Genomic DNA, 26,414 nt, shown 5'->3' with positions numbered 1-26,414 from the left:
ACATGAAAGAAGAACACAGCCATCTCAGACATCTTTTTCAAGCTTGCTTGAAACAGACTAACACATATAGGAGTTACAGGGCAAGACTGCTACATAATGTAAGCAAAATATGTGAAATAGGGCCTTCAATAAAGAAAAATATCCTGTATAAAAGAACATTTTAAGGATTAGTAAACTCTCTGGAGTGAATAAATGTATTTTTCTTCCTTCCCAAAGAGAGATTTCCTTACATTCCTTTATTTATACTGTAGAAAAGTTAGAATTGCTTCTGTTACATTATATTCCTCTGGCTGAAAAATTTAGACTGTTAATGTAGCTACTGTAGTAGAGAACGTCTGCTGCCTTCCACAAATAAGAGAAGAGAATAGGCCTATTGGTAAGTGTTAAGTCACTTACAATTTTGGAATTGCTAGGACAGAAACAAATACATTTTTTCAAATGGCTATAATGGTCTTAAGAATGACCATGATTCATGCTGTGAAGATTAATTTGCAGGCAGAGCCCATGCTTTAACCCATTACATAAAACTATACTAAAAGATGTGTTCTTTGAAACAAAAGTGGCAACATAATGATCTTTTAAGATGCTGCATATAAGTATAATATTCGTTTATGAGAGTTAAAGAAATCAGGTTAAGTTAGACTGAAATATGAATTCTCCCCTTACTTCAGTGAAGATATGAGATGGTAAGAGGAACTCAGAAAATTTTTTCTTTCCCCCTTACGTTTAATGCCACAAAAATTCTCAAAAAAAAAAAAAAAAAAAAAGTGAGGCAGGGATGTAAATTGAAATTTGACAGTAGTTTTTCTGCTTGACAGGAAAAAGAAAAAAAAACAACACAGAAAGGTGTGCTTGATACAGTGAACTTGAAGATGCTTCTAGTGAAAGTGGTTAAAATCCAAGCTAGAGTTACAGTAGCTCTGAACAGCAGGGTTTCTTTGTGACTCTTATCAGGAACAGGTAACAAGAATGACAACAACGTATCACAGCTTACTGTCACCACACAGACATTCCTCAGAACTCCTGTTCCATGGCCAATGATGGAAATTAAACTACAGTTTTTGGTTCCTCATACGACTAAAAATTGTTTAAACAACTGACATGTTCAGAAAAACAATCTTTCAGAAGTAGCAGGTAGGATTTTTAAATACAGACTCATGAAAATATAACAAAAAGGAAAATACCAATAAATATATTTAACATTTTTGTGGCACGAGTAATATCGGAGAGGTGAAATAAAAGCAAGCTTCTGTGGGATTCACATGACAAGTCGATAGCATTTTTTTTTTTTAATATTTATATAAACAGAAAAAATTTTACATAATTCAACTTTACCACATAAAAACACTGAAGGAAGACTAAGCTATTCCAGAATCCTATTTATCATTCTGCAAGAATATGAAGTAATGAAAACGAAGAGATCAATTTCACAAATCAGGAAAAATATTGGACTGCTTAATGAAGATTAATATTTATTTTTTATTTTTTAAATTACGGTAAATTACATCTTCTAGTCTTCTTGCCTTTACCTACACAAACCAATTCATAGAATTCATTACTCCGTGCAAATATTGTTTATTTTTTAAATAAAAAATAAACTCATACAAAATGGGAAAATACATGGAAGGCTGTAAAAGGCTATCCTGCAAAAATTTCTTTCCTTTTTTTTCCATGTTAACCCTTTTTCCATCATAAACACTTGTGCAAGAGAGGTGATTCAGGCCAGGAACATAATCCAGGTTGAAATTAATTTGGATATGACATGGTGGGAGGCAAAAAAGAAAGAGCAATAAATAAACACTACCACCCCATTTACTTCCATTCCAAATCCATAATGTGATTTACTATTCAGCCTCACAAACTGCTGTATTTGTACATAGCAGGAGAGAACCTGAAGGCAACAGGAAAGCAAGGCTTTTTTCCAGTGGTGTCACCTGAAATACTTTGTGAAGTATGACCTGAATATTTTAAAATGAAGTACAATGTACGAAGTAGCATGTAAAGCAACAGTTATTCTTTGCTATGTAAAGCTTGTGTGACAGAAGACCAAATTTACATCTGTTTTAGAACTCTAGATTGACAACTTATTGGAAATAATATTTAAAGAAGTGATACAATGTATTTAAGCTATACTAGTAAACTTTTTTTTTTTTTTTTTTTTTTTTTTTTTACACATCTGAAGCCTGTTCTTAATTTAAAACGTATGTACTTTAGTACTGACCATTCCTATAAATTCCTGTAAGTCAGTACAGCAGCATGCTTTGGTTGACAGCTGACCTATTCTATTGGATAGCACTATGTTCTTTCCTTTTCGTACTTTTTAATGTTTTTCTCTCTCCACCTGAATTTAGCAACTCACAAACATTCACCTATAGATGGTGATACTATGTTATAAACTGATTTTGTTTGCCAAGTTTAATAAACTATTACTTCCACAAAGAATGCTGTCTTGTCAACAGGACCATAAGTACCCCTCTCTGTATAGTCCTTTCGGTCAAGTTCTTCATTTCTTGCTCTTTTCTTCTCATCCTAGCATTTAAGAATGGAATCACTGACAGTTACAGTAAAAAGATAAAAAGCTGGATGCCGCCTACCCTGCTGTTGTGCTCTTGCCAACCCTTCCCACTAAGGCTGCTGGATGTTATGCAAATATCTTAAGTTCCTTCCACGCTGCTACAAAGACTTCCTTCTGAGCTCAATACAGCAGCTGGTTTGTTAGCCACAGTTACAGTTCTTTAAGATGGAAAGCTTCCAAGTTTCCTGGGGACCTGGATTTATGCCCACAAATGTTCCTGTGCCAGTAACAGAGCAATGAATAAGAAGAGTACTATTGGACTACCCTGTCAAAAGGCGGCTGTTGGGTAACCCTGCCTCACGTCAGTCTTGATAAATGGAAATGAATTATTTAAGAAGTCTTTCTGTGGTCATTTTGTTGATCAAGAATTTGGAAATCTGCCCCTATTATTATGTAATGTTATCATCCTAAAAAGGATGCATAATTCAGATGAAAGCATTAATCTCTACTATTTATCAAGACGACAATTCGTAAAAACTGACTCTCAAGCTCTACTAACCTTAAAAAATGGGAAGCACAATTTGATAAAATAGGAGTATAGGCAAGAAAAGTACACCAAAACCTAAAAATCAGACATTTCATTTGCATTCAGTTCATTCTGCACAGCATTTTCTGTGTGCTCAGAGCCTGGTTAGTTTCCATTCTTAAGAGAAATACATCAAGAAATAGTGTTATGTATATTGCCGATATAGCAAAGTAATAGTTACACAATGGCTACTTTATGGGAATTTGAGGTCTGCAAGAAAATTCTGCCTTTGGGTCCATCCTTTTAAGAACAACGAAAATGACCAATGCAAAGGAGAAATAAATGTAGTTTTTAATTCATTGTTATTGTCACAAATTCTCAATCAGATAACCCACTGAACAAATCTGTCACAAAGTATTACTTCCTAAAACTAACCTTGCTCAGTGAAAGAAAAAATTAAAAAAGTAATTTTTGAAAACCAGGAAATATCATACAAAGTTTTGTTCAGGCAATTTCTAAATAAACTTTTTTCAGTTTATTTTTAAAGAACAACTGCATTAGAGAGTTTTGTTTTTTTTAATCATTATTTAGATACTCAATTTTTTTTTTTTTTACTCAATTACTCAATTTTGGGCAAAATGAGGGCTATTATTGGTTTTCAAGTGTGTGACCAAGACAGAAAATTCTGGTCACACTGAACTGTGACATCACATCATATGACAGCTGATTATGTCACAGGAGAATTATTACTCTAGATAGGAGTATAGAAAAGGAAGATAAGCTCTTCAAGCGTTTGTTTTCATGCAAATGTCTTTAGAAAACCATGATATTTAAGCATAATTGTTCTTAAATAGAATATTTCTTTCAAAGTATTCCATGAGACTCAGTGAATATTAAAGGATAACAGTAACTATAATTGAGCCACTTATTCAGATTGCAGCTGTGGAAAATGGATTGGAAATAATAAAATGAACAAATTATGAGCACAGTTCATGAAAAAAAATGGTTCCGATTATTATACATCAAATTTACAATTAAAGCTACAACTATTACAGTATAAATGGTTACTTCTCATATGCATATTTCAGGCACTTGATTAATATGCAGACATAGATAAGAGGCAAAAGAAAGATGGGAAGCCTCTCATTTGATTAACGGAAATATATCTGAGCTGCTATGCAATATTTGCTGTACACTTCCTTTGTTGTGCTGTCTTTCTTTAATTTGTCATCTTCAGTTGCAAGATAAATGTGAAAGAAGAAAAAGTGATTGTTGAAATGATAGTTACAGAAGTGTACCTACCTACAGAATAATCTAGTAATAATCATGCCACAGCCTAGATGACTTTGGGGGCGGGAGGGAACTGGAGAGGAGAGGGTGAAACTAATTAAGAGTGACACCAGCCTACATGATTCTGAACAGTGGTATTAGACCACATTTCTTAAAGCAGTGCAGTTGCACTACTTTGGGACAGCTGCCAGATTCAGTGGTAACCACACACTTCTTCAAATACAGTTCTCTCCTCCAAGAAATAACTGGCGGGTAGATGTAAGTATGGAGACAGATGCAACGTTTGATTTTGGAGCACTGGATCTTAAGAATAGAACTTCAAATTCTGCACTTGTTCTACGCTACTCAATGAAAGGTGATGGGTTTTATTTTTGTTTTTAAAAAAAGCATACAATTATTCCCAATATCTACAGGAACAATTCTGTAAGGTTTAAGAGTAAAAAACAGGCCCCCTCAAAAACATCAGATTTGTTTGTCCTAAGGTCAAGATGCCCTGTATGTCACCTTGTCTTTGGAAAAGCTAATCTGTTAATAAGCCGCACCTTCCAACTACTAAATACTAAACTCACTACTTTTTTTTTCTTTCAAAATATACTATATTCATTTATGAAATGGTACTAAAAACACAGTTATAAAATCGATATGTTCTTTCTTATAATTCATCATATGAAAACACCTATCACAAAGTTCTAGCACTTCTCTTCCTAGATGTAGAGCTTCGTGATATGGTTTAGTGGAGTACTTGTTAGTGTTAGGTCAGAGGCTGGACTAGATGATCTTGGAGGTCTCTTCCAACCTAGATGATTCTGTGCAAGTGTTGACACTGAGATGCATTAAGGTTAGCTCAATATCCTGAACAAACTAGACAGTAGATAGCCTGCTATTCTTGGAGCTCTATTGTGAACTCTTCAGTTATGCAGCTTATGCAGAGTTTAACCGTAAAATTGGACTTGAAGTTATATCTTGCTCAGGTGGAACCATGTAAAGTAGCAGAGTGAAATCAATTATGTTGAAATCAACAGCAAAACTACCACTGACACACAGACTATGAATCTTCCAATTGTACCATTCCAATCCAGTTGTATTATTTTAACTGAAATCATGGAATCTCATAAAAATATGCAAAGGCCTAAATTATAATGCAATTAATGAAGTAAAGAGGAAACATCTTAACATGAAACTCAGAATTTTTCCAGGAAAGGGTTAAAAGAATATGTACAAGCACTATCCCATGAGAAAGAATAAAGAAGAAAACTCCTCACAAATTATCATAAACCAGTATCATTTTTGGCAGTCTGATTCTTTATTAAGTGCAAATAGAAACCATATACCTGTCAGTCAAGTTCTTGTGTCAGTGAAAACTTTAAATAAACAGAATCCACCAAAGTGTCTTTGTTCCCTTTCATTCTTTCCATTCGTGAATCTACATGTCAGAGGGAAGGAAAACGGCTGAGGTCACTGGGCCTGTTCAGCCTGGAGAAGAGGAGGCTGAGGGGAGACCTCATCGCAGTCTACAACTTCCTCGTAAGGGGTTGTCAAGAGGCAGGAGACCTTTTCTCCATTAACACTAGTGACAGGACCCGCGGGAACGGGGTTAAGCTGAGGCAGGGGAAATTTAGGCTGGACGTCAGGAGGGGGTTCTTCACAGAGAGGGTGGTTGCACACTGGAACAGGCTCCCCAGGGAAGTGGTCACTGCACCGAGCCTGTCTGAATTTAAGAAGAGATTGGACTGTGAACTTAGGCACATGGTCTGAACTTTTGGGTAGACCCGTGCGGTGTCGAGAGTTGGACTTGATGATCCTTAAGGGTCCCTTCCAACTCAGGATATTCTATGATTCTATGATTCTATGAAAACTAGAAAGAATCCTACTTATTGAGCTATAAGTAATCTGTTTCCTACAGGGAGACTAAAATTACATCCAGAACATAGTTTACATGCATGTACATTATCTCTTCAGGACAGAAGTATGGCAGACCATATGACTAAGACATTTTCCTATCTTCATGTATTTAGATGTACTTATCTCTCTTCCTGCAACATTTCATAGTAATTACAATTTTCTTGTAAAATCATTATCCTTAAAAAAAATGATAATGCAGAATATTTATTCCAATTCCATCTTTGAGAATGAAGAGTCTTTAATACATAATGATACAGATAATAACAATCAAGAAATACCAGTCAGCAGATAAAAACAGGTAAATTTTGTATAACACTTTCCGTATCCAGCACAGTTCAAGAGCTTACAAAGTAGGAGTAAAAAGCTGTTTGTATGACATGTACTTTACCCCAGCCACTAAAACCTGTTCAGTAGGTGTAGTGGGGTTTACCTGGCAAGGTTTTGGTAGCAGGGGGCTGCATAGGTGGCTTCTGTGAGGAGAATCCAAAAACTGCCCAAGTTTAGATAAGAGCCAGTTTCAGCAGGCTCCAAAGGGCCCTGCTGCTGCCCAGAGCTGAGCCAATAAGTGATATTTGCACCTCTGTGAGAGCAGATTTAAGAAAAGGGAGAAAAAAAGCAAACAAACAAACAAACAAACAAAACAAAACAAAAAAAACACAAAAAACCTACTGCTGCACTACAGCAGCTGGGAGAGAGAGGACTGAGAACCAGCCCTACAGACCCCAAGGTCGGTGCGGAAGGAGGGCAGGAGGTCCTCCATGTGCAGGAGCTTGTGGAGAGGCCCCTGGTGGAGCAGGCTGTCCCCCTGCAGCCCATGGGTCGCAGCAGATCTCCACACTGCATCCTGTGGAGGAGCCCCCGGTGGAGCAGGTGGATGTGGCCTGGAGGAGGCTGCGGCCCATGGAGAGCCCCCGCAGAAGCAGGCCCCAGGCCAGAGCTGCAGCCCGTGGAGAGGAGCCCACACAGGAGCAGGAGGCTTGGGGGAGCTGCCGCCCATGTGGAGCCCATGCTGGAGCAGTGTGCTCTTGACAGATGGGCCCTGTAGTACTGACCAATATCCGGAGTAGTTCTTGAAGAGCTGCTGCCTGTGGGCAGCCCCCGCAAGATCAGTTTGGGAAGGATGGCATCCCATGGGAGGGACCCCAAGCGGAGCAGGGGCAGAGAGTGACTGTGAAGGAGGGAGGGGCGGAGACAAAGCGTCAGAGACTGACTGCAGCCCCCAATTCCCATGTTGCTCAGGGGGAAGAGGTGGAACAGGGTGGATGAGGGGGAAGGTGGTTTTCGTTTCTTTAATTTTTCTTACTTCCCTAGCTTGTTAGTAATTGGCAATAAATCTTACTATCTCCCTACAGTGAGTCTGTTTTGCCTGTGACGATAATTGTTGAGTGATGTCCCTGACCTTATCTCAACCCTTGAGCCCTTTTCATCATGTTTTTTTCCCTTTGAGGAGGGGGAGCAAGACTGTAGTTGTGATGGAGCTCAGCTGCCCACCTGTATAAAACCACCGCAGTAGGAAAGGCCAGGTTAGAGCACAAATGAAGCAGCTTTAGTCTTTACAGAAGGATGTTCAGTTACAGTACTTAACTATCACACTGCAGCAAGTTTCACTGAAAACCAAGAACTCATTTGCAGTGGTCTTACCAAGCAAGTTGCCCAATATCAGTACCCTACAAAAAAGCAGTCATATCTATAGGCTCAGAAATTGTCACACATCCATGCATTCTTGAATTGCCCGTTAGAATGCACGCATTCTCATTTAAATTGCATAATCCTCCAAGGCAGGGACTGTTTCTTTGTCCTGTTCCAACAGGACCCCCATATGATGACCCCATTGTACACGATGCTACATACTATGATAATCCAGTCGGTAAACAACAAGTGTAACAAAGTCATTTTCAGAGGCAAAGCTCAGAAAGACAGACAGGACTTGTGTACTGCATTTAGACCATTTAAACACAAGGGAAAGGACTACCTTGTACTGACGCTGAGAAATCATTTGCATAATGCAGAGGGAAAGTCAGTAGTTGTTGAATAACCTGCTGCATGAAAATGAGGATTTGACAGTTTTGTGTCTTGGCATAACACCCCCAAAAGAAAAATTCAGCATCTGCAAACTGACTAGCTGAAGAATACAGAGGAGAGTATTCACATTATACTTGAGAAAGGAATGCACTACATGTGTTTCATTTCAATACAAACTTCAGTTTGTTAATAAGTATTAATAAATACTAAGGTGGCTAAAAGTTTACAATAAAGTTATTGTAGAACACTGGCAGAAAAAAGCAACTCAGCATTTTAGAAGAAATGAGCGTGGTCCATTATTTTAAAACAATGAAACAAAAACATTCTACCTTTTCCTAGAGTTAATCAGAAATTACCATTTTTCTTATAATTCTAGCTCAGCACTCAAAATGAGCATTAAAATTCCATTAGAAAAGCACAGCAGCAGGCATAGAGAAAAGCAAACAAAAAAAAAACACAGAATATTAATAGAAGTCCTGTTTCATTGGAAAAGTATCTGTGTGAGATTTCTTGCTCTCAATATATAATAAATTGCTACAGATGAAACGATGTGACAGAAAAATTACAGGTAGTTAAGTAACATCATTATCTATAGATATCACAGTCAGTCTACAGAAATTTAAGACTTCAGGAACAAAACATGATTTCTGACAGAAACATACCTTTAGGTAACTTTAGATAAATTTCTGACAAAGTGTTAGCAATGTATTTTCTAGAGAAAGTATGACATCTTTGCCAGTTTCCTCAAACCATTTGTGGGAAGTATGTAAAGCTATTTTCACATGCTGCTTAGAATTGCTTTCAACTACTCCAGAAAAAAGAATATTGGAGTTAGAGCCTCCTGGGGTATCTGAAGAAATGGCTTTTAATGAAAGGTTGATAAGAAAGGAGAGAGGTGTTAACATTTTGACTTATTTGACATTTGGAGGTAGAACTTTGGTTACAGGTTCAGAGGCTACACTTAATTTGAATAAGGAGCAAAGTATTGTGAGAAGATAAATTGTTCAGTTAGTAGAAAGGAAGATTTGAAGCTTTGAGCTTTCTGAGTCAATATGCCACACTAATTTATAACAGGCAATTTCACTTTTCACAGGCCTATTACAGGGAGGCCCAAAATAAAGCTTTTTCATCCACTCAATAGAAAGATAAAACAAACAAACCTGTTTAGCAGCTGAGACTGACTATTCCATGAAGCTGGTTTCAACTTCTGACACAGTACTCAAAAGAAATTTGGAAGCATATGAAGCCATTTTAAGCCAGAAAATGTATGTTTTTTGTATGTTTCTGATATTTTGTTATATTTTGATATTTTGTTATATTACTTCCAGCAGAAGCAGAGATTAAATCTGCCGTTTTCACTTTGAAGAGGTCAGACTGTTCCCATTGTCCTAGGCGCTTGCCTAGGTTTCACGGTATGAGCCCATTTGCTCATACACTGGGCTTCAACTCCACAGACAACCAATTGACAAAACAGCACTAGAACAATATTAATGCTACTTTCACCAACAATGCCTTATCCTATGTATCACAAGATGTACTGAATATAACTTTTAAGCACATCTAACATTTTGAAGTAAAATGAGCCTACTGAAAGCAAAAGGTACACCCAGTACATCCATTAGTGAAACAGATAAAAGAGGGTGCAAGGCTTTTAATCATGGGAACACAACACCTTGTATGAGAAAAGCTTCGTAATTCATTCCAAAAAAAAAAAAACAAAAAACTCTTCTGTTTTGACAAACTACCATCAATAAGTGTTAGTGTCCAGAGGAAACCCAAGCCAGAGCAACTTCAAAGGTATAAACTAAGGTCTCTAAGCGTTAACTGAGGAAAGGTTGATCTCTTCTTTGCTGATATACATGATAAATGGATGCGTCATCCTACAAGGTTTCCATATAATTACATGCAAACTTTCTTGGCTCAAAATAATTAGATTTTTAAAATTACATAAGTACAAGAATAGAGTTTACATATTGTAGTGTACAGCTGCCCATTGGTTGTTAAACTTCCACACAGACAATCCTTCAGATGTCCATCAATCATATAAAGCTATGGGTAGCACAGAACATCTGCAAATGACATTAACACTCAGTGCCTACAAAATTACACTATGACAGATGTATGCTCTTTTATGTCCTGCTGTGTGAATGTATTTGAGAGATGCAATGATTAAAATAAAACCAGAAAAACTTTGCTAAACATAACCTGTTTATGTTTCTCTTCATAAAAATTGTACAGTATTAGAATTATTTTTAAAAGTGTTTTTTGTTTTTGTTTTTGGTTGATTTTTTGTTTTTGTTTGTTTTTTGAGTTACCATGTATTGAAGCTATCTGATGAAAAACAAGGTGGTCTTCCTTAGGACTCTGATTCATGAATCACCTAAAGGTTCACACAAGTTAAACTGTTCCACCCTCTTCTGAGGAAAAAAATCCAGAAAAAAACACTATTTTGGTGATTCTGTAGACTAGTCCTATAGAAAGGCCTTATAACCATACAAGCTTGTCACAGCAGAGGGTCATCCTCCAGTTCTTAACCTATCACATGACGAGGCATATTGAAAAGGCACTACACAGCCACCCTGCATACATGCAAGCAGCATCCAGCAACTCCTCAAACATAACAGATTCCCAAAGAAATGCACAACAGCAATGTGTTGGTTCTCTTTTCTTCTGCTAGACCTACCATGTTCACCTGACCCTTCCAAGCACATCTGAGCAAGCCTGAACATCACTAAACACCACCACTAGAGCAAAGAAGCACGTCTCTAAGGGCAACGAACCTACAAGGTTGTTGCTCTGCAGCTTTGTAGTCTTATCACCTAGGTCTTACCAACTGAATATTTGCAATGATGAATAGTGTTTCTCTATTTATTTATTTTAACATGAGACTCTCATTAGAAGGGCCGTCATATGTGTTCCTCCAGGATGAATGAAAGTCATCTGTAATTACTAGATGCAACTGCAGACATTCACCTCCGTCCTCTTCAGGAACTGAGCAGCTCCCACTAATTACAAGTCAGTTCAGCATTCCTCCAGTTTGGTGTATTCACAGAAGCTGCTAACACCACTTTTTTCTAATACTTCATAACCTCTGGGGGGAGAGGCAATCATAAAGTGGATAAGTGCAGTTTTAGAAATTCAAGCCAGTTTATTTTTTGGGGGAGCTCTTTTTTATTACTTTTTAAGTCAACTTTATTTTCAAAGCAAAGAGAATTTGAATAATCCCACCCATCACAGAAGTTCACAATAATGAAAGTAGTAAAAACATGCTCCCCCACTAATTAATAAATAAATGTCAAATACTGCCTTTTGGAACAGATGGACCATTAAGAAAATCAAAACGTTCTAGTGTGGAAGAGATTTAAAATATATTCACTAAAAAGTATACAGAGTACACATAAAAAACACTTTTTTTTGAAAAACGGAAATACTGGTTTCTCTATTTCTTATGTTTTCAAGACAGTAAAACAGAAAATAAGCATTATGCCATGCCATTTGGCAATAGAATGGCTCTGATGTCATAGTTCTGAATTATTTTTAGTGGTAAAGAAGGAAATGGTTGATTAAAGTAAAATAAGTTCTTAAAGAAAAAAAGGAAACACTAGCCTTTATCTTGATTGTTTTTTTATGCAAACTGTTCTGGTTTGACCTTGTTTCTTTGTTAACTGGTGTGAACTGTGAGGTAGCATAAACTCAAATACTCTTGGCCAGCATTATGAACCTTTCCAACTGGCCACAGCTCTTCAGTTTCAGATGACAGCAAGTAACTTGTCATGTACTTCTGCATCACTTTAAAACTATAAAGTATTATTTCCTGTTACCACACATGAAAGAGCTTCTTAAACAAGTTTTTTTTGTTTGTTTTGAGAACAGAGACCTCCTTTTCTTCTGTCTTTTTCATCTGAAAATGAACTTAAATATAGAACGAAAATACACTGGAATGTATAGTGACCACAAAACACAATCTAAATTTGGAAAGCAGATTGCATAATATTAAAAAAGTACTTCAAATATGCTAGTAGTTACCAACCAACCTGGTAAGTTTAACTTTGATAGAGTCACAATTCTTCTGAGCAATGAAGAAAACTTTTCCACATAATTCTAAATGTGAACAGTAAGTGGAACAAGATTTGCTAGCAGAATATTGCTTTCTCTCAGCAGTCCATGCAAATTCATCACAACATAATAGCTACAAAGTCATTGTCATTTGGTGATCATTTGATATCTTATCTGGAATCAAACTGCTTGCAAACTAAAAAGTCTTATTAATGAAACTTAGGATAAGAGAAAATTCTGGTAAAAATAAAGTTTTACGCAAACTTTATGGTACACTGCTTCCCACCCCCAGAAGTTGAATATCTTTTAGCTCTCTTTATCACTGCTTTATAGTTTTACCATTGCTAGGGGAAAGCACATGTTAAAAAAAAACTCTCTGGAATTGTCCTGTTGCAAAAATATGCTGTATATTTTCATTTTAAATATGAAGAAAATAAGAGTCTTCAGAACTATGACATTGAAACACCTGTCAAAAATACCAGGCTATACCAACAAGACACCTTCTTCCTAGATCTTCTCAACAGAAGACCCCTCCCATCATCGTGACAGAGGTTAAGGAAGGCAGATCCAGTGTTATACATGTAATCTTCCTGTTTGAGAAACACTGAAGAAAGTATCTATAAGCCTTTCTTGATTCTTAGCATAACGACAATGAAGAAAACTAGCCTTTAAAGAGCTATAAACTTACAAATAAGCTCTTAACAAATCAGGAATCCTATTTCTTTTTTCCCTACCCTTTCAACTCCCAGTCTTATCTTTCTTAAGATTCTGTAAGAATCTCTTACAGGATGCCATGTGAGATGATAGTTGCAGGCAATCTTAAGTGTGCTATCATCTCCCTAAACTCCTCGGAAAAAGAAGTGTTGCTTTAATATGACTTACTGAAATAGTTACACATATAGCTAATTACTGAAATTAGTGATCTAATGAACAAGTCAAAATATTTTAGGGAGAAAACAAGCATTTGGCTGTTTCAGTAACTTACCTTTAAGTATCTATGATGTATGTGAAGCAACTGTTGGTAAGTATGAACAACGTATACCGTTGGTAAGCAGGGGGAATGTGAATTACAAATTCACATTCATCTGGAATGGTTTGCTTTTATAGGGCCAGTTTCATTTTTACTTCTGCTTTTAAAATTCTGATTACATAACACCCCCCATCCAATAATTCAGACACTGAATTTTATATTTGATTTATCACATTCTGCTCCTTATGTAAATGAAAGTGCTCGGATAGGACGGTATAATTAACTGATCCAAACGGCTCACGCACTGGCATAGTAATGCACTGTAAGCATTGTAAGAAACAATCTGCCTCTGAATTTTATTATTGGCCTTGATTTAGCACAAAGTTTCTGGTCAGCCAACAAACTTTATATCATTCACACAGACTGCACATTTCTGGAACTGTTTTTACTTGGTGTCAGTGCATATTTCCTCTCTCTTGTGCAACACATTTATATAACAGAAACTACAGATTTATTTCAAAAAGATTAGAAAGGAACAATAACATTTGATAAGCAGCTGACTCTTAGAATGCTCGTATAAGATAAGAAAAGAGATGAGAAAAAATGCACTTTTGATACATCCTAATGAAACTGGAATCCTTCTCCTTCCCAATGTATACTAACTGTCTTTCTCAGTAAAATCCACAACAACTTCCCCAGCTCCTACCCCCAAAAAATTCAGGACACTACCAAATTCTATTTTGTCTCTAACCTTTTTTACCTAATATTTTTACCTAAAACTGAATTCATTCTGCATTTGCATATTTGACAACAAATTATAAATTGTTTCCAGGAGCTTTCAAATACTAGGGTAAACATTATATGCAAAAGAAAAGTGTCTTTACTGCAATTTATAAAGCCAGTGATTTTAAAGGATTTTCTACAGACTGTACTCAGCTAGTTTTTCCACATTTTTACACAAATTAATGCACAAGAAAACAAAAAACACAATTAAAGATGCACAAATATATGCATATAAGGTAATGTGAATTCTTGCTGACATGAGTCAAGTATGATGAATAGTCTTTTATAATGCAAAAGGAAATAAAATCAAAATAGTCAGGACCTGACTGATCATTAATTGCTAATTAATTTTTACATTAAGAACACACTTAAAAACATCAAACATGTTGATAAATGCTTTTTTGGATAAGTGTATAGTTCGGTATTCAATGCTCCGGTGGTTTGAACTTTTTCCAGACCATTTACATGGGAATAAATTTTTGTGCAGGTTCAAGGCTGCACTGTATGGACAGTCACATTACATGTGTGTATAATGTCAGCAAAAATACTTCTGCATCTGTACTCTCATTAGTTTGTAAGCCCATGTTAACAACGATTTTGAAAAAAAAAAAAAAAAAAAAAAAAAAAAGGAAAGAAAAAGTGCTAAACACTTCAAAATACGTTTTGTTAAAGACTAGACTTAAGGTTCCAGCCAATGTTCTTCCACTGATTCAATGAAAGGGGGCTCTCTCTATGCTTACTAAAATGCTTCATGAAAGAACTCATGAATCAATCAGTTCTGTCACTCTAATAATCCATCTGCAAGTCTTAAAACATTCAAAACTAAACCAAATATTGTCTGCCAATGGTTGTCAGTTTCATAGAACCAACAGCATTAGTCATAGCAAGAGGTAGCAGACTACTTTGTTAGTCTCTGCATAAAATTAAAAGCAAATCTATACTCACATTTCTTACCTAAAACACTGACCCCTCCCCATTTGCCTCGTTTGACCCCTGCCCCTCTACCCCCACCTCACTTCAGGTGAAGGTAACTCTCCCCCATTTCAATGGACTCGAATGAACTACAGTCTAGCACCAATTGCACATAAGAGATGACCCTGATTTATGCAGAAACAACTCCAGGAAAAAATTTAGAAGGGAATAGTTCTTTCCTGCTGTGCATTGTACAGGAATGTAATTTTCTTGCAAGTCCTTACAAGCAGCTAACATGATGGCTTCTATAGGGCCACGTATTTTTCTCAGACAAACCTGTGAATTCATCTGGAAATAAAGCAAACAGTCCATCTAATTTCTTCCCAGCTACTTAAGAAACTAGAATAAGTTAACTTTTTTAAAAATACATCAGTAGTTTAATATTGTTTTAAAGCATTGTTAGACCTGAATTTGTAAGACAAGAACAATTCAAAGCTACCAAATAAAACCACACCAGGTCATCTCAATGCAGCAGTTCTTTTCATATTTAATGCTCAAACAACGTACAGTTCGAATGAGTATTTGTAGAACCTCTTAAATTTTAAGAAGTGTTAATAAACGTAATTTTTGTTAAGCAGGCACCAGGGCAAAAGTTTGTTACAGCATTTGTAACTGATTTAAAAAATGCACTTTCACAAACATTGAATGCAATTTACAGATATACAATTAATTGTTCCTACACACACAATGGCTCTGCATTAGAATGAGACAGAATTCAATGCACCATGCAAACTGATATGCACATAAAAAGTTGGACAATACTACAATAGTAACATATTGTGCTTAAGCTAAACAAGGCAGGCATTATTTCCATTGAACTCTACAGCAGCCCAGTGACATTTGTGAAGTGACTGGGGAAAGAGTACACATTAGCATAAAAATTCTGAGTCTACGGGAGAAAAGCAGCTTTGTAGAAAACTGCAGAACTACAGAACATACAGAAACGATTATCCAGAGCAATGGATAATGGATCCTACACAGTGCAATACAGTATACGTCTTCCTAGTCTGAAATACTGTGCGAAGAGGTTGACTCATTGAGTAAGTGAGCTACCATACAAGGAACGGAATTATTTTTTTTTTCGGTTGTTTCTGTAGGGGTTTTAGTTTCCATTTTATATATATATATATACGAAAATAATAAAGAATGAGTACAGTTTGTCCAATGTAGTTTGTTTTCTAAGCAATATCTGTAACTATGTATTCCCCATTGTGTTGCAATATCATTCAGATTCCAGTAAGAAATAAGTTCTCACTTCTCTGATACAGAGAAATAAATTCAACTTCTATTCCAAGAAGTCTACAAAACTGAACCTCAACAGTCAACACTCAGACAAATACCACAACTACCATGGATTCTCTGAAGTGGGAAGGCAAGAGGAAAGTTTGACAGATTTCCAGTTCATCCTCACCAAATACATGATCATTTAAAAACCAAAACATTCACACAAAAAATAAAAAAATAAAACCTACAACTTCTTCCCAGTTCTGGCCATCACCAACACGTAATAATTGCAGACATAACAATGGAAATAGATCCTGAGTCTGGGCAATGAACATGTATGCATTACTGTTCTGGAAATCTATGCTTCCAGAGAAGGAATGAACACCAGTTGAGAGACTATGTATGTGGTTAACTGAAAGATTCTTTAAACATGAATCAGTATCAAAAACAGATGTCTTAATCTGATTAATAAGCAGATTTCATAACAACTGAATAATGAAGGTAGTACTTACCCTACAGAATAAACAAATGAAGTGTAGATAATGCAATGCAAAAATGCTCCATCCATACAGTGCATACAGACATTTCTATCCTGCCTTTGTAAGAGTTTTGCTTTGTTTTTAAATGGAGCACAAGGACTACAAGTGCTTGAACAAGAACAGCCACCCACCCTCAATCTACCACATAGTCAAGCTTCAGAGATATGGGATACCAATAAGGCCTCCTTCCAATCTGTGAAACAAGTTAATTTTATAACTATAATTTAAACCTAAACAAAGAAACATCTGTTGCCATCGGGCTTAGCTAGACTTCTACAAGCTAGGTAAGAAAATACAAGTAATAAAACTATTTTAGTGAAATCTTCATGTAGCAGAAATCTTCATGTACCCAACACAGATAGGTCATTGCTGGGATGAAAACTTCAGGGAAATGTACACCTTAAAAAGGACAGAGAATTAAACACTTGAATCAAAATAATGGGGTTGTTGTCAGCAAGAAAATCACTATGTTTATCGCTGGCTAAAAGGAGACAGCAAGTATATTCTAGTCAAAGCTGACACTTAGATATCAGGAAAAGCAACAAATAAAAGACTGTCAATTAGAAACAAGTTACATGTTAAAAGTTCAGGCTTGGAATTGGGAAAAGCAGAGAAGAAGGAAGTACATTAACTATAAAAAACTGCTAGAGAAAATAATTTTAATAAGATTAAACAAATAATTTAAGCAGCTTCAAATCATTCTTGACTAAAATTAAGATTTTCTTACCAGTATTTCTCTCTTTCTACATCTACACAACATCCAACGCAAATCAGTTTTGTGGTCCTCCATCTACATGGAGCCTGAGTGAGACTGAATTGCTTTATTCCTCAGGTTAGGACGTGCACGAACACATACATGTATGCTTATAATAAATAAACAAACATACATGTATATACCGGTAGGTTTGCATATGCTGAGCTCAGTTCCCTCCTCTTTAGCAACTACATGGACAATACACACACAAACTTAACTGAAATAAAAGGGAAAGAAGCTGCCTGGACAATTATTTTAAGGAAGGAAGAATAGAGAGCATTGCATCAGTGGACAAAAATGAGAAACAAAGAGAAGGAAAGAGCCTAAGTGAGCTCCAGAAAAGGCAGCACCCAGCTGACAAGGGGCACACAATAGGACACACGTCCCAAAAGAACACACTGTCACCAATCCTTCATCCCCCGTCCATTTTGTTTGCGGCCAACACTGGCATTAGCATGAGGGATTGACTCTTCTGGCAAAAGAAGTCAAAACAAATTAAGTTTAGGTAAGATTTTTCGTATTTCACTCAGCACTCTAGTAGTGAATTTAAAAACAAAACAAAAAGCCTACTAATTTTAAATCAAACAGATGAGTGAAGTGTTAATACTGAATCATCCACTTCAGTTGGATATTCACAAAGACGACAGGCAAGATATGGAGCCCTTACAGAGATGAATCTATCTTCCCCAAGTACTCCAAAATGCATTATTTCTGATAACGTTTTATACAAAGCTGTAAACCTTGTGTGACCATGAAAGAAACACCTTCTGTCTCTCCAGAATATTTGTTGTGCTTTGTTTCTGCAAGATTCTCCTCAAAGAGTTACCTTTATTCATTCTCATACTGAAAATTAACACTTTGTTTTTTAAAGAAGTTTTAAGAAGTTTTTAAGGGTTTTAAACTTCTTGAACTAAAAGACATTTTATATTTACTGGATGACAAATAATTTAGAAATTAACACACTATTTCTCTGCAAAAAGATATTAGACATACCATGCATCACAGCAGCATCGAAATATTGATTATTTTTCTCCTCAGAACTACAGTTCCAGGTATAACTTCCCTAGGCCCTATATTTTCTGCAGACTTGCAGCTGTTGCACTGGCAACTGTCACATTGCTCCTGCATGTTATTAGTGTGTCTGGTTTCAAATTGTACTTCTGTCCAATTTTGTTAAACCAGGAAACCCAAGCTTCCAACATTGAAATAATTACTTCAGTATATAGTTTTAGAAGCAACGAGCACAATGGAGAACACAAAAACACAATGGAGACTTCTATGAGGATTTAAGTGTGTGGTTTACTATTTCAGTTTCTTGGGTGAGCTTAACAACAAACTACTACTACTGGAACGGCAACGAGAACATCAACATGGAGGTTTAAGACACTACCATCTTCATATTTCATAAAACATGCTTGTCAAATACTGCATACTGAAATTGTTTTAAGTCATTTTTTATGTTTTATGTTTATATTTCTCCCGTTAAAGAAAAAAAAAAAGTTGAAATGAAAGCTATTTTTAAACCATTTTATTACCTCAACAACTCATAGTGGTAATAATCCTTAAAGAATAACAACTTTCTTTTCAACTTCAGCCAATAACATCCCACTTTAGAAAGTTAGAGACTATCAAAGTATATGCTACACCTGTTCCTTCAAGAAAAACAGCATTTCAAACGTTTATTTCTATTGTGTGTTTTAAGTCTGTATCAAACCACATCAAATGCAAAATAAGAGAGAGACAGGACTACTTGGCTAAATCTGAAAGTACCGTAAATACTGGCTGCCCTGAAGACTGAATTAGCTGCAATGCATACAGCTGTCATGTCACACTCATCCTCCTGCAAAACAGAGCTACCAACTGCCAAATGTAATATAATAATTAGCATACGTATGTAAAGGAAAAAAGGCTAGACTATGACATTTTATCTGCTCCTTAGAAAATAGTTTTGAATTAAACCTGCAGCCCAATCTGACCTTCAAAATTAAAAAAAAAAAAAATAACTCACCAAAGCAAAACAAAATAGAAAAACAAATTATTTGTAAGAGTGTATTCTAAATTTTCAAGCAAGCTAGAGGATATTTCTAAACATTCTCTTCTTAAAACAGACAAAACACAAACTACTTCAGGGAAAGACAAAAACAATCAGTCAAAAATCAAAATCACATTCTTTCTATCTGACTTCTAAACATGTTCAAAAGAACACCACTCATCACTTACTCAGGAAAAAATAAGTAAATATCTGTGAATGGTGCTTTGGAGCCAACTGGAAAATAAAGAAAAGCAAAAGTAGAAATATACAGTCTATGTAATCTGTCAGTCACACAGACATAATTAGCTGTTATTAGCTGTTATCATTAACAAGCAGGAAGATCACTTTTCTACAATCTCCAAGAGACAAACAACAAAAAGGGAGGCTGTCACAGGCAGAAACAGCTCAGCTCTTCCTTTCTTCTTTCTTCTAAGGAGGCAGTTAGTATATTAGTATGTATGCCTAACAAAAAGTGCATAAAAGGGAAACATGTTCCTGTCCCTCTCAGAAATAACCACTTCAAAAAATGTTTAGAAATTTCGTTTATACTTTTGAGAAAACTTTGTTGCTACAATCGACTTTGATCCTCAGCATTTGCTGGCATGAAGTCATGCCCTTCCTGAAACTGTCCACAATAGTTAATTTCACCATCCTAAAAACCAACAAAGAAATCTCAAGAAAACTCAAGCAAAACTTCCTTGTTTCCCCCCTCTCCTTCTTTCCTTCTTCTATCTATGATTTCTTGCCATTCATAACACTTCCCCCATTTGTAATGAGTTCAAACAACAAAAAAAACAACAACACATATACAAGCTGACATCAGACATAGTATAGGATCAGGGGAATTTTTGTTATTACTCCTGCCCCCGCTCACCCTGGCCAACACGCATGACAGAGTACACAGACCAATCCTAAGGAGGAATTTGATGAGGCAGCAAATCCAGTTAGTAGGCTTAAATGACATGAGCGAGAGGGCAAGACAAACTAAAAACTGCAAGTCTAACAGGTAAGAACTAGAAAGTAACATTCCTAGCAAATCAGTGACTTTTTAGAGGACTAGAAAAGAGAGCGCTTGTGAGATTTCTATTTTTGAAACCAGATACTTCCTCACCTCCCCATCTACCCTTCCTGACCCCTCTTACCCCCATCTTTACAAATAGACATGGCTCAGAGTGTGCTGGGTTAATACGCAGACCAGGTCAGCCTGCTTACAAGATTATTTTAAGTTTTCCACATTTTTCAGATACAGAGCGGGTGCAACAGGCTACCTAAGAGAAGACCAAATATAACAAGAGGCCGTCTATATCATATTATTGATATTTTAAGATGAAAATTTAAGACTAAAACTTACTGAAAACAAATATTTAGACATCCCATAGACAGGGTAAAAACATTACAGCATAGTCAGTTTCACAAGATCCAAACTATCAACAGTTATATCAAACTGTTTTAACCCTGAAAAACACTTCCAAAATCTCAATATTTTTTCCCCCCGAAAAAACACTGACCAGAGCCTGAAAAAAATTAGTCTGTGCTCATTACCCTGCTACCTAAGGTCACTAACCAAGGAAAAAAATGATGTGAGAATTATCCCTGAAATGTAACCAAGAAAGGAGTTACAATAACCTCAACCATCTTTTTAATTCATGGGATGTTTCAGTGTTTTCGCTTTTTTCTGCCCAAAAAACATACAGCGTCTCCCCTTTCCCTAAAAATCATACTCCAAGTGTGTTCTTCCCTCTGCTGAGATCACCTTCTTCCACTTGCTGGCAACACTTACCCTAATGTAGCTCCCAGTACCATCAGCCTTCTTTGCAGCAAGGGCAAGTTGCTGGCTCGCTTTCAACTTGGTGTCCACTAGAAACTCTAGGACTTTCTCTGTAAAGCTGCACTCCAGATGTTTGGTCACCAGCATGTATTGGCATAGAGGGTTGTTTCTCCCTAGGTACAGGAATCTGCATTTCCCTTTGTTGAAATAAGGAGGTTTTTCTCTGCCCATTTCTGCAGCCTGTTGAGGCCCCTCTGAATGGCAGCACAACAAACTGGGGTATCAGACACTCCTCATAGTTCTGTATCATCAGCAAACTTGCAGCACATGCACTTAGTTCCATCATTCAGATCACTAATTAAGATATTAAACAGTACTGAACCCCACTAACAACCTGTGGTGTACGCCACTATTGATTGACCTTTGGCAGGACTTGGTGCTGCTGATCTCAACCCTCTGAGCCTGGCAATTCAGTCAGTTTTCAGTCTTCCTCATGAACAATTATCTAGCCCATACAGTTTATCTAAAAGGATGTTATGGGAGACATGGAAAGTCTTGATAAAAAAAAGTCAAGGTAGACAATAGCCACTGCTCTTCCCTCATCCACAAAGTCAACCAGCTCATCAGAGAAGGCTATCAGGTGAGTTAAGCATGATTTTACCTTGGTGGATTTTATCTTGGTGGTCCTATATCAGGCTCTTTCCAAGACGTACATCTCTCTTGTAGCAGAACCAGACACAGTAATAGTATTAACAATACAGCATTTGAAAATTTGAGTGTCCTACTACTTTCCAAGCTTCAGTAAGCTGAGCAGACAGATCCACCTCGAGTGTGGAAGCAGTACAGTCACATTTCATGACTTTGCACTCAACCTCATTAACCTTTCCAGAACCACAGATTTTGTGGAGCACAATACAGAGAAACCCCTCCAATACAGCCAAGAGGCTTTAAAAAAAATCTTCACAATAAATACATTCAGTGCTTTCCACAAAAAAGTCGTATCACACAATACTCTACCCATATCATTGGATCAAATTTACTGCTATACGCATTCTTCTTTTGCATTAGCTTCTGAAAATACGGAATGTTTATGCATAAGCTGTGTTGTTCTACTTACTCCTTTAGCATAACTATCAACACCACATACCAACTGTCAACAGGTTAGTTTTTCAAGAATTCACAAAAATACATAAGGCTTTAGAAGTACTTTCCTTCCCAGGTAACAAACACATTACAAGAACACATAACTTCAAAGTGGGATAAGATGTCCAAAGCACTAAGCAATCTGAATAATTTAGATTGCTTTTAAACAGTTGAAATCTTAGATATTCTAAAATATTTAATTTTGTGATAATTTTTAAAATAGCATTAAAACATCTTTTTGACAACTCGTAAGACAAAAATGTTACAATATTGTTCTGACAATTTCTAAAGCAAAACACATTACTTATGTGAAAAGCTACACATAAGATTCTCAGAAATATGTTTCATGCTGCTGTTTATATAGCAGAGCTTCATCATCAGGCACAGTAACACAAGTGTACTGATCTTATTTCATATTACAGAATAGACCATTCATTGAAAAAATAGAGTCTTAGATGAGAAGGGGAAAACAACTATTAAGTTAACATTTGCAAAGGAAGCCACTTAAAGCAGACAAACGGTAACATGTACCTATTGAACATCCAGCTAACGTAACTGCTGTAAAGCACAGATCGCAAAGTGGCTCAGGTAACTGGAGAGGAAGTTCAATTTTGCTTCTTGCATCAAAGCATGCCAAACCACTGGCAAGGAAAGTCAATTACTCAGGTTCTCCTAAGACTATGATTCTTTGAATATATTGACAAACCTGTAGAGAGTGCAAAAGGAATTATCTTTCTTCATACAAATCTCTGAAAGCATAGTAAGTTATGCCAAAAAATAAATAAATCCATTCTTCTTTCAGAATACCTTTTTTTCTGGAAATCATATGTAGTTGGAAGTGAAAACTAGAAGTTGTTTTTTTTTTTGGAATTACCAATACAATACAGACAGGAAACTATTATCCTGGAAAGAAGCACGAACTATAATACTTGACACGCTATTATAAAGCATAAAGTAAAAATTATCCCCAAGCCTGCATTTGGAACACCTGAAATATTCTGGAAGGACAGTCCTGTCCTCTATCTTCAACAGGGATAAATATTCCATAAGCAGCTGTTAGAGATTTTGTACTTTCTCTGCTTTGCCTCCCATGTTTGGCTGGCCTCCCTGGTTGGATGTCCAGACTATGAAGCACGTCTGTCATGGGAACTGCATGAGTATACATTGTTCAGTCAGAAAGAAAATTGCTTGACACCAGATGCTGCCTCCTTGGCTAGCTGGCCATCAGCATGGACACTTAATGCTTAAACACCAGCTCTTGGGAACTTAGCTTGTCTCCTAGGCAAACATAGCTTAGCATTGAACTTAACAAACAATAAAACATTTTGGGATATCTACAAAAAATAAAAAAGTTGTTTCCATTTTTATTTTCCTGCCCCAAAATAGGAATATTTTAGAAAAAAATGCGCAAAGTAAGCTTTCTGCAAGAAAACAGAAGTTTCTGACCAGCTTCAGTAACGGCCTCTTCTACTCTTCCTGTAGAACAGGACAGTAGCAGAACACTGCCTTTACTGTAGAAGTATGGTTCTTGAAAAGACTGGAAATTAAGAGACTAGAATGAATGCAGTATCAGAAGTAACTTATTTAATATAATTTATAATCATATATACTTTTTCTTATATAAAAGGAACCTACTCCCACAAAACACAGCATTTCAGTTATATCAATTATTAGGAAAAAGCTAAAATAGACTAGTTTCTCAGGACATTTACTTACTTTCCAGAGTCTAATGATATGCAATTCTTTCTCTTTGTGCTTTCACAACTGCTACTACCTCCCTCTACTACTACTCCCATCTTGTAATATGAGAAAAACATTTTGCTATTTTCTGTGTATATCATTGCATTTGTTTTAAGTTAATTTTCTTCACAGTCTGTAAAAAGACTGCATTTTTTTTTTTTTTTTATCTGGACCACAAGGAACTAAACACAATCCTGAAGCTCTTATTCATCTCTCACACGATTATATACAATGTGCTTTCCACTGTTTACCATTACCAATACCATGATATTCCATTTTTCAGTAGTTACAGTACATATTTACAGTGTTAGAGAGTAGTCAGATTACTAGATATATTCACTAATATTTATGTGGCAGATTCCTCTCTGGGTTACAGTACTCTTGAAGGAGCTATGGTGTGAAACTAGATGATGTGAACGTAACCAAGTTTTTAAAGATTGTATTGAAATACTTCCCCAACTGTTTGTATACTGTGTACAGTACACAAACAAGTAGGTGTTCACTCTACAAAAAAATTTACTTATTTCTTCACTGTGCTGCAAGGGAGCATGTTTTCATTAGAAGACAGTCTGACTGTACTGAGCCAACATGATGTATTTCTGAGCCCTCTGAGCCATATGCTAGATCTATAAGCAATCCATTTGGACTAGATCATGGAGCTTGCAGAATTAGGAGTTATAGGAAGATGACTGCACCTCTTACTTCTTATTACAGGAAATATCAAGGTGTTAATTTCTGGCAACTGTAGGCTCAGGACTGTACACAAACAGCCTATTTGTCTCTTACAAAGACACTGGCATAACATGCTGGAAGAATATTATATTGTTGGTCATATCAGCTCTTTTCCAGAGAATACCAAGCTAAGAATTTTCAAATTACTAAAATCAAAGTTTTTTTGTTTTTTTTTTTTTTGGGGGGGGGAGGGGGCAGTTATGTAATGCATTAAGGAATGCAATCATCCTTCTGAACAACAACAGCTGCATAAGAAAAGTTGATTCAAAGTGATCGTACCATACGTTTCAATATCAATGAGAGGCAATCTGCCAAGTTACAGATTTCAAAAAAGAAAAATAAAGACTGTACTTCACTTATATGCCAAGCTATATGAACAATTCCCTTCAGGATATCTAGCATCATGTTAAAAAAAAAAACATAACAAATTCAGTTTTTGAGATGTCAAGCATCAAGGTAGACAGAAGCACAGCTGACTGTTTAGTTAAAAGGTGGGGATAATATTAGATATATACTAAAAATACATCTGTCATGGCTTAAAAATTTTGCTTACCTTTGGTTAGAATGATTCCCAAAGGATGCCTACTGGAGTCGCTTTCTTTCTGGTATCAGTAAGATTGAGATACCTGCAAATTAAATGAGACAGTTTCAGGTTGTTTCATTTTTAGGTGAACATGAACACTTAAGATATTAAGGCATAAGTAGAAACAACAACCATAGAGGAACATTTGTATAGAGTAAGAATCTGTAACATACATGGAAATACAATATCAAGACCTAATGGCCACAAAATTCAGTATAGTTCAACACGTATGTGCTGAAACAGAAAATTTAAAGCTGTTATCTGTGCAAGCTCCTGGAAATAATTGGGGAAAGAAAAAAAAAAAACAAAAAACAAAAAAAAATTTGCTGGGGAAGATGTAATGAACAACTATCTACTGAACTATCAGACTGTTTCATTATGGCTCTGCTTCAAAGGTCAGCATAAGGAGTCCACAGCTATTCCTAGAACTGTATTTTATGAAGCAAGTAGCTTCATAATATTTTCAGTTACAAGTCTGAAAAAAATTATGAAGTTTCATAAAATATTTTGAGAGAAAATGGTTCTTTTCACAAAGTTTAGAAAACATTCTGCTAGAATTTGTGGAATGACTTCCAGCTAGCAAAGCATCTAATGCTTCAAACTTCACGTTCTACAGGCTGAAAAAGGAGAGTTGTTGAAACATTAACAGATGTCTAAACTGCACAAAAGTACCTCATACACACCAATATATTATTATTTTACTTCATTCTGAAGTATACATAAAGTATTTTAGGTCTCTCTGATCAACATACAGAGGTACGGCACAAAGCTACCATGTACCAATAAGGTTATCTGGTTTTGTATGTTATCTGTATTAACACAGTTTCAAAGGGAGTTTATTTTTATCACAATCTCAGATAGTA

The 26,414-nt window shown here is 36.1% G+C and overlaps 1 protein-coding gene across 2 annotated transcripts in view; it reads right to left on the bottom strand.

Moving 5' to 3' along the window:
• The window catches only part of SIPA1L2 (signal induced proliferation associated 1 like 2), a 141,483-nt gene that overhangs the window by 87,032 nt on the left and 28,037 nt on the right, over positions 1-26,414 (bottom strand). For both annotated transcript variants that reach the window (XM_082757623.1, XM_082757624.1), the window contains exon 2: positions 25,522-25,594. The gene's annotated coding sequence lies outside the window, so the exon portion shown is untranslated. The remainder of the gene's footprint in view (positions 1-25,521; positions 25,595-26,414) is intronic.

Source organism: Aythya marila (genome assembly GCF_965140915.1).
Source record: "Aythya marila genome assembly, chromosome: 3".
In the NCBI taxonomy this organism is placed as follows: Eukaryota; Metazoa; Chordata; class Aves; order Anseriformes; family Anatidae; genus Aythya; species Aythya marila.
Note: the sequence above shows the minus strand (reverse complement) of the source record. Positions and strands in the feature narration are given on the sequence as shown.